The 8,750-nt window shown below is 43.1% G+C and overlaps 1 pseudogene; it reads right to left on the bottom strand.

Moving 5' to 3' along the window:
- LOC148894637 (uncharacterized) lies at nt 1-792 on the bottom strand (annotated as a pseudogene).
- Nucleotides 793-8,750: the final 7,958 nt, after the last annotated feature.

Here is an 8,750-nt window from a genome sequence, read left to right as displayed (position 1 = left end):
CTTAGTAGTTTTTGACAACGATACTAGTGCAGCGTGTTCTACCGGAAACAAATTCCTTGTGTGTTCTACATACTTGGCAATAAAGATGATTCTGATTCTGATTGTGATATGGTCCGCTAGTGTTTGTATACACGTGTTAGCATTAGCTTGTGGCACAATGTACACGGCGACAAGAATAAAGGAGGTGAACTCACGTGGCGAGGAAAATGGCTTCCAGTTCAGAGATAGTGATTTCAAGCGAGGACTGTAGTGTGCGTCGAGCATCGCGAAAGTGCACCATACTTCGTTGATGTAGAAGCATATTCCACCACTTTTGGATTTGCCCGATTGCTCCGTGTCGCGGTCGGCTCGGAGGAGACGGAAGACGGGTAGGTGTAGCGCGGAATCTGGGTGGCTTCACTGAGCCAGGTCTCAGTGAAGCAGAGCGTGCAAATGTTTTATTGGTTTTTGTGAGGAGAAGTTCATCCATCTTGTTTGGGAGAGAGCGTAGATTAACGAGATCGTTGGGAGCGGCGTTCAAAATCCACGCTGCCGTAACTTGACGAGCACGCCGGCTCGCTTTCCCCTCCTCCGTCGGTATCTCAAAGCTCCCTACAGAGCTGCTACACCGTTCGCGACGATCCCTGAAAAATCTTGTGGATTTTGTTGTGTTGATGAAAATAGTCCAAGAGTGGATTCCCCAATGCTCAGTAACTTTTCCCTCGTGTAACTAAGCCGTATAGGGTCGCAAAAAACAAATGAAAATGACAAAACCATAAACACTACGAGGGAGCGTGTGACCGAGGCAGCCATTCTTGGTTGTAAAATAATTGTGATGTTCAGATGCTCGGGCAGCGCGGTGGTCGAAACCTTACAGTGCTGGGCCCGCGTGAGTTTTCTCTGGGTTTTCAGGACTGTTTTTTCAATAGCAGACAGCAGTCGGCAAGAATGAACGGTGGGTCTTAAAAACGCACAACATATGAATATCTCTCTGCACCCAATTGTTCAGTAGACATTTTGCAATGGACAATTCACTTCAGAGGTGCCTTTTGCACTACCTTGCTGTCAGAGCCTAAAGAAGCGAACAAATTGAAATGCACATCATCAGACTTGCTGGGCCGTTGGATAACAGGCATGTTTCGGTGACCTACTCATCATCATATCACCTGTGATCATTGGCAGCGTCCTTCAGGAGTTACTCTTCACTGATATATTAGTGCAGTGGTTCTTAACCTGGGTTCGATCGAACCCAGGTCGAGAGGTTCGGTGAGTCAATCTCAGGGGTTCGATGGATCCTCCGTCACAGAGGTCCACCCCTCAGTCTAGTCTGCAGTTAGTAGGCACAGTCATTGGAAGAAGGGTTCGGTGAATGAGCATATGAAACTGGTTGGGTTCGGTGCCTCCAACAAGATTAAGAACCACTGTATTAGTGTGTTAATAGCCTGTCAATTCAGAGAGGAGGACACTGAATGCACTAAAAAAGTATCTGGACACTTTGTCAATCATTTCACATGCAGTCAAGGTAATGTAAAAAAATGCATGTTGACAAGTCTCGCACAAAGTGCAATCGAACTGTAAGTACGAATGAAGTTTTCTTTCTTTTGGTATTTTTGGAGGGTCGTGCAGGAGAAATGGCTGTTTTCAACATTGTGGGTGTGAACACAGCTGACTTGAGTCCGACCTTACAAAGCAGCTCCTCTCCATTCTCTTTTAATCCAAAGCATTTGAGGCAGTGTCACTGGTGGTTTTCAAAGAATGTTTCCAATTTCTTCTTGAATTTCTTTGATGGCATTGTGTGTTTTTGATTGAGATTTTGTAAATATTTCCCAAACTTGTGGTGAATCAATTCAATTCAAGTCAAACTTTATTGTCAAATATGCTCAACGTGTAACATACACCACAGATGAAACTACTTTCCTCACTCAACCATTGTGCAAACATGCAGTGCATCGGAACACAAACATTTTAAAATAAGGGCTGCAGACCGAAATTGCATAAAATATACATGCATAAAGCAGAAAAAATGGGACAGAAATACAAGTAACCTTACACTTTTAACTTTTTGAACATGTAACATTTTGAGCACAACATGAAATGTGCTAGAAAAATATATTTGCACTTGCACTTGCACTAAATGGCAGAAGGTGTATAACTAACCTCATTTTTTTTCATTTTTCTGATTTTTGGGAGTGATGTTTTCTCAATATGTGCCTCAGCTTAATAAAGGTTGGGAAACACTGCCATACACATGATACCGTCTTGAGACACGTGGACCTTCCACAAAGACAATTGAACCAAGGTCCGGACCACCTCCAGATTGATTACATCATGAATGCCCTCTTCACTCTTTTTTTCCCCATCTTATGCAATGCATCTCCATGACTAATGCTTCCTTGCATGAGAATCGTCGGAAAATGTGAGTCCTCATGCTATGGTCAGCAGAACTCACATGCACTGATTACTGTTGTCCTTGACGACTGATAAACATTGTTTTCTTGAGGAACTACATCCATCATACTCCCTGTCTACTTGTAAGCAACTAATATCCCAGATCTTGAATGAATGCGTTCAGATAGTTGTAAAAAAATGTCACATTTTTCACAGACTTGATTTATAACATGCTGACAAGAAAATCACATATCATCAGCCACGATTCAATGTAATTTAGGCTTGCGGTGATTTGTATTTATTTTTTTATTTTTTTATTTTTTGTTGCAGCCACTCTTCTATTTTGAATATATCTACCGGAAACAAATTCCTTGTGTGTTCTACATACTTGGCAATAAAGATGATTCTGATTCTGATTCTGATTCTGATACAGTGCATGTGCACATGGTGATTTATAGGTGGGACAGGCGAGGCAAGTATGTCCATCCTGCTGCGTAGGAGGACACCAAGACCCCCTGACCTCTACATACATTCGTTCAAATAATGTGTATATTTTTTACTGCATCCAAAATGACCACAAAAATGCTGCTGAGAATCAAACCTGACATGCCAAATTGTTAGTGGCCCCAATCCTACTAGGAAAGAGCTGACAGAAACTGTTGGATTGAAAAATAGATGGTGAAGTACTATTATTATTGCTTCTACGACAACTACTACAACAACTACTATGACCATTACCAGAAACTGCCGTATCTCCGCCCTCTGCCCTACAGATCCACGAACTGGACGTTAGACGGCTCTTCAAGCAGCAGAGGATCAAGAAAGCTGCAGGACCTGACAGAGTGTCCCCCTCCTGCCTGAGAGTCTGCGCTGACCAGCTGGCTCCGGTCTTCACACAAATCTTCAACAGATCCCTGGAGCAGTGTGAAGTCCCATCCTGCTTCAAACAGTCTACTATCGTCCCAGTTCCAAAGAAACCAGCACCCTCGGGATTGAACGACTATAGACCTGTTGCTCTGACGTCTGTGGTCATGAAGTCCTTTGAACGCCTCGTGCTGAACCACCTAAAGAACATCACCGGACCTCTGCTAGATCCTCTTCAGTTTGCCTACCGGGCAAACAGGTCTGTGGAGGATGCAGTCAACATCGGACTGCACCACATCCTCGACCTCCTTGACAACACAGGAACCTACGCAAGGATCCTGTTTGTGGACTACAGCTCTGCGTTCAATACCATCATCCCAGAACTCCTCATCCCCAAACTTCTCCAGCTTGGTGTGTCCCCCACGATCTGCCAGTGGACCCTCAGCTTCCTGACAGGACGGACACAACAGGTCAGACTGGGAAATATATCATCCACAACACGAACCACGAGCACTGGAGCCCCGCAGGGATGCGTCCTCTCTCCATTGCTCTTCTCTCTCTACACGACTGCACCTCAACGCACCCAGCTGTCATAAAGTTCGCAGACGACACCACGGTCATCGGTCTCATCAAAGACGGCGACGAGTCTGCGTACCGACAACAAGTGGAGCAGCTGGAGCTCTGGTGCAGCCGTCACAACCTGGAGCTGAACACGCTGAAGACAGTTGAGATGATCGTGGACTTCAGGAAACATCCATCACCACAGCTACCCCTCACACTATCCAATTGCCTTGTGTCAACCGTTGAGACCTTTAAGTTCCTGGGAATCACAGTCTCCCAGGACATGAAGTGGGAGGTCAACACCAACTCTATCCTGAAAAAGGCCCAACAGAGAATGTACTTCCTGAGGCTGCTAAAGAAGCATGGCCTGTCACAGGAGGTGCTGCAACATTTCTACACGGCTGTCATCGAATCTATCCTGTGTTCTTCCATCACCGTCTGGTTCGGGGCCGCCACAAAAATGGACAAAATCCGACTTCAACGGACAGTTAGGACGGCGGAAAAAATCATTGGCACCGCCCTACCCACTCTCGAGGACTTGCACACTGCAAGAATCCAAACTAGGGCGCTACTGGACCCTCCGCACCCTGCCCACCACCTTTTCCAGCTACTCCCCTCAGGCAGGCGCTACCGATCCATGCGCACCAAATCCAGCAGACATTTAAACAGCTTCTTCCCCCAAGCCATTAACTCTTTGAACTCTTTGAACTCTTTCAACAGTAGCCAAAATGGAACTGTATAGTGCCACTTAGTAGTTTTTTTGACGACGATACTAGTGCAGCGTGTTCTACCGGAAACAAATTCCTTGTGTGTTCTACATACTTGGCAATAAAGATGATTCTGATTCTGATTCTGACTACTACTCCTACTACTACTACGACCACCACCATGAAAAAAGCCACTGGTCTTGAGGCAACCCAGGGAATTGCTTTGGGCAATCTTGAGCCAGCCCATCAGAGACATTTCAGGTGAGCCCATCTCACTGACAATGGCATAAGGACATGACAAGGATGCAAAGACATTCCGTAATGGAAGTGTACCGTTGTGCGGTGGTATCCCCCAATGACAGCTGTGAGACAGTGTGCAAAGTATCAACAGAACTCAAGTGATCAGTGGTAGAATACTATATAACAGTTCTACAGTTGGTGCAGGAAATCATTGCACCATTTTAAAGGGACCAGCAGCAGGATTTCAGCATGTCTATTCATGGGATACTACAAGGCTTGTTGTCATGTTCACTGACTTCCATCCATCCATCCATTTTCCATACCGCTTATTCCTCATTAGGGTCGCAGGGGGTGCTGGAGCCTATCTCAGCTGTCTTCGGGCACGAGGCGGGGGACACCCTGAATTGGTTGCCAGCCAATCGCAAGGCAGTTCACTGACTTTGTTTTGGTTTTAATTTGATGGTGGTGAAATAGGACTAACTAACAATTATATGAGAAAAATATGAGCTTCTTAGAAGCCACACTGTACTTTTACAACAATCTGAGAGCATTCATTCAAGACCTGGGATATTAGGTGCTTACAAACAGGCAGGGAGTATGATGCAGTTCCAAAAGAAAACAATGTATATCAGTCGTCAAGGTCAACACTAATCAGTTCAGTGCAAGCAACATTTTTTATGCACCACCATTTTTCTGTTGACTTGGGAACTAGTTTACAGTGATTCTCAAATCGCTGAAAATGTTTCTTGATTAGTCATCTGTATTTCTTTGAAAGTGTCAGACGTTTCGCCCCTCATCCAAAGAGCTTCGTCAGTGAACTAAAGTTGTGCTGGCAACTCTGGCCCTATATATATATATATATATATATATATATATATATATATATATATATATATATATATATATATATATATATATATATATATATATCCCTAATGGACAGGGGTGGCGGTGCCAGACCTCTGCTCTGATAGGTCCCTCCTCTAAGATTGGGGGAAGCAGTGGACTACTCCCTGAAGCTAATCTGATTACTTCTTTTGTACTGTCTGATGACCTCTAATATACTATGCCTGGCTCTCATTGCCCCATTAGCTCTGGTATCACTTCATCAGCATGCCCTAGCCTATGTGGTAACGACCTAAGAAGTCTGTTGTAACCACTGTCTAAATTAAACCTCAAACCACCATGGCGATTTAGTAAAAGGTTTTGCTGATTTACAAAAATTGCTTCTTTTACTCCCCTTTCAAACTATTTTATTTAGGTAAGATTTTAATCTCGCTGTTGTCAAATGTGTGGTTGCTTGTTGCTAGCTTTTAGGTGCAGATGCACTGCAGATTGAGTGATTCTCACAGTGGAGAAATGTACATTTCACAGCAGCAAAGTTATTAAAGTAATAGGAAAGGAAAGGAAAAAGTAGAAAAGCAAAATACAGGAGCTGCTGTAAAGGCCGTCGCTCTCAAGGCGCCATCTTGAAACCAAAACAACAACAAAAAAATTAAATAACAAATAATGTGACACCACAAAACACACGGACAGTCATTTAATTTTAAGCTCTTTCTGCTCCCTCTTTGTTGTATGAAGCAGTTTGAGATGAAAGAAGAGAGGATCAAAGCATCCTTTTCACCAGTGGATCAGGGACGTCATGGTGAAATGTGCACGTCTGCTACAAATGAAATGTTGAAAGCAAACACGAAGCTGTAGCATCCATTGATGCAAAGAGATTGTCTCACATCTCCTGCCCCACATAAATCCGCTTCAATTCCAAGCCACGACACTTCCGCATACGCATGCATCCATCCATATTATTATTATGATTAAAAGCACAATTGCCCCAGAGCTGTCCTGCGATGACAGTCAAATGGCAGCAACATCAATCAAAACAGTTCTGGCATATCCGTGCTGCCGAAAAGGTGCAGCCAATCAGCACAGTCTCCTCCTTGATGAATGTCGTGGCCAAAAATGCTGAAAAACAATCCGTATACATTCCACACGACGCACAACAACTCAAAGTGACAAAAGAAAACCCAAAAATAAGACAAAAAAGCAAGGCTCGTGAGAGTACTTGCTGGCGGCTTCCTACTCAGGCGCCATCTTGGACTTTTGATTATGTGAAACACACACACAGAGACTCACACAGTTTGTCAGCCTGAAAAAATTATGACATTAAATTTAAATTACAACATAAGTTGTAATTTACGCAATTTAGCACTTTTTGGGGTCCGATTTTAATTCAATTCAGCCACAATTTGTTACCATTTCATTGTAATCGGCCAAAGGCCATCAGGATCAATAGTGCTCTCTGATGCAATGGGTGCTCTTTCATCAACTCGATTTATGCAGGTGGCCGACTAGTTGGCACACAATATCTTCAATATTCTTTTTTTTCTTTCTCTTATTCCTCAATGCAAGACTTTAACAGATTTGTTGCATCTGCTCACCTTAAAAAAAATTAAATAATGGGCCTCTTTGTGTTTATGATGTTAGTTGATAAATGTTTATTCTGAAGAACTGTTCCAGGTGATGTACATTATATGGCAGGGTCGTGTGGGGTTCTATTGAAAATGTAATTCATAATTGGGCTTTCTATAAGGCACAGGCCCACAACTGTGTTTCGCCTTGTTTTACAGTGGTTATCTTTTACTTCTACTGTTATTCCCATAAAAAACACACACAGCTGTTAGCAGTGGGACACTTTTGGCCAACCCGCCGACAGTGCGCATCTGGAATAGTTGTCATTACTCCAGGCGTCAAAAATCTGGAAAAAAAAGCGTGGCTCATTTTTGCTACTCCGTGACGTCCTGGTATCGAAATGACGAATGTCACCCTTGATGCGTTGAACAGATTCCTCTCGCTTCCTCCTCCACACTCTTATTCCTCCCACGCACCATGAGAACACCACCTTGTCACACCAAACTGGCAAACTGAGCAACCCCCTATGACTCTCAGACCACAGATGGGAGCACATCCTTCTGCTGAAGACAAACAATGAAGAACAATTCATGACCCCCGCCCCTTCCCTTTCACCACGCAAGCACAAACAGAGCACAAAAGAGTGGGTGTGCAGACATTAACCCTTCACCCTGAGGTGAAAGTCACTAATGACCATAATGATGACAAATGATGAGAGTTGCTGTCTGGACGTTGCTGAGTGGTTTTCCAATACAGATTGACAACATTCCCGCTGAAAAAGTCTCAAAGCAAGATAGCAACGGCAAGAAAACTTCCTTGATCTGATTGACTTCCTCCTCTCGGGCCAGAAAGTTAAAGGCAGAAGTGATGACATGTTTTGGAGGAACAAAACTTCAGTCTCATCTTTAATCCTGTTTAGCTGCCAAATTTCATTTATAAGCCAGTTAGGTGAACACTAATGTGTGTCTTTAAATTTGGTTCTTCACACACAAAATGGGAAAATAATAGCTAATTAGTATGCCCTCATTCATACGTAATTGCTTCAACAGACAGGAAATACCTCTCTGGATGAATGCAGCTTTCACGTTTTATCGCCAGCTTAGTGAGAGCGTTCACATTTTTCATTCCACCCGTCTGTTACCTTAACTTTTGAAAGCCTCTTATTTTATGCAATTTCATTTGCATTTTGTTTTGGTTTGTTTAATGTTTTGACATTGACATCATTGATACTTTTTGTCATTGTACTATTAGTATGAGTATGAGTATGAGTATGAGTATGAGCATTGGCATTGGCATTAGCATTAGCATTAGTATTGGATTGGATTGGATTGGATTGGATATGCCTTTATTAGTCTCACAGTGGAGAAATTTACATTTCACATTAGTATTAGTATTATTATTATTAGTATTATTTCATATTAGTATTGGTATTGGTAATAGTATTAGTATAATGACCATGTTGTGTTCAGGAGCCTTTTACTGAACGAGTTGCTTGTTCTGTAGCCACAAAGGGACATATGTCTTCTTGTGCCGGTCCCAAGCCCGGATAAATACAGAGGGTTGTTTTAGGAAGGGCATCCGACGTAAAAGCTTGGCCAAAAC

This window comes from Hippocampus bargibanti, linkage group LG08 (genome assembly GCF_051943395.1).
Source record: "Hippocampus bargibanti isolate YZ-2025 linkage group LG08, ASM5194339v1, whole genome shotgun sequence".
NCBI lineage: Eukaryota > Metazoa > Chordata > Actinopteri > Syngnathiformes > Syngnathidae > Hippocampus > Hippocampus bargibanti.
This window is presented reverse-complemented; position numbering and strand designations above follow the sequence as displayed.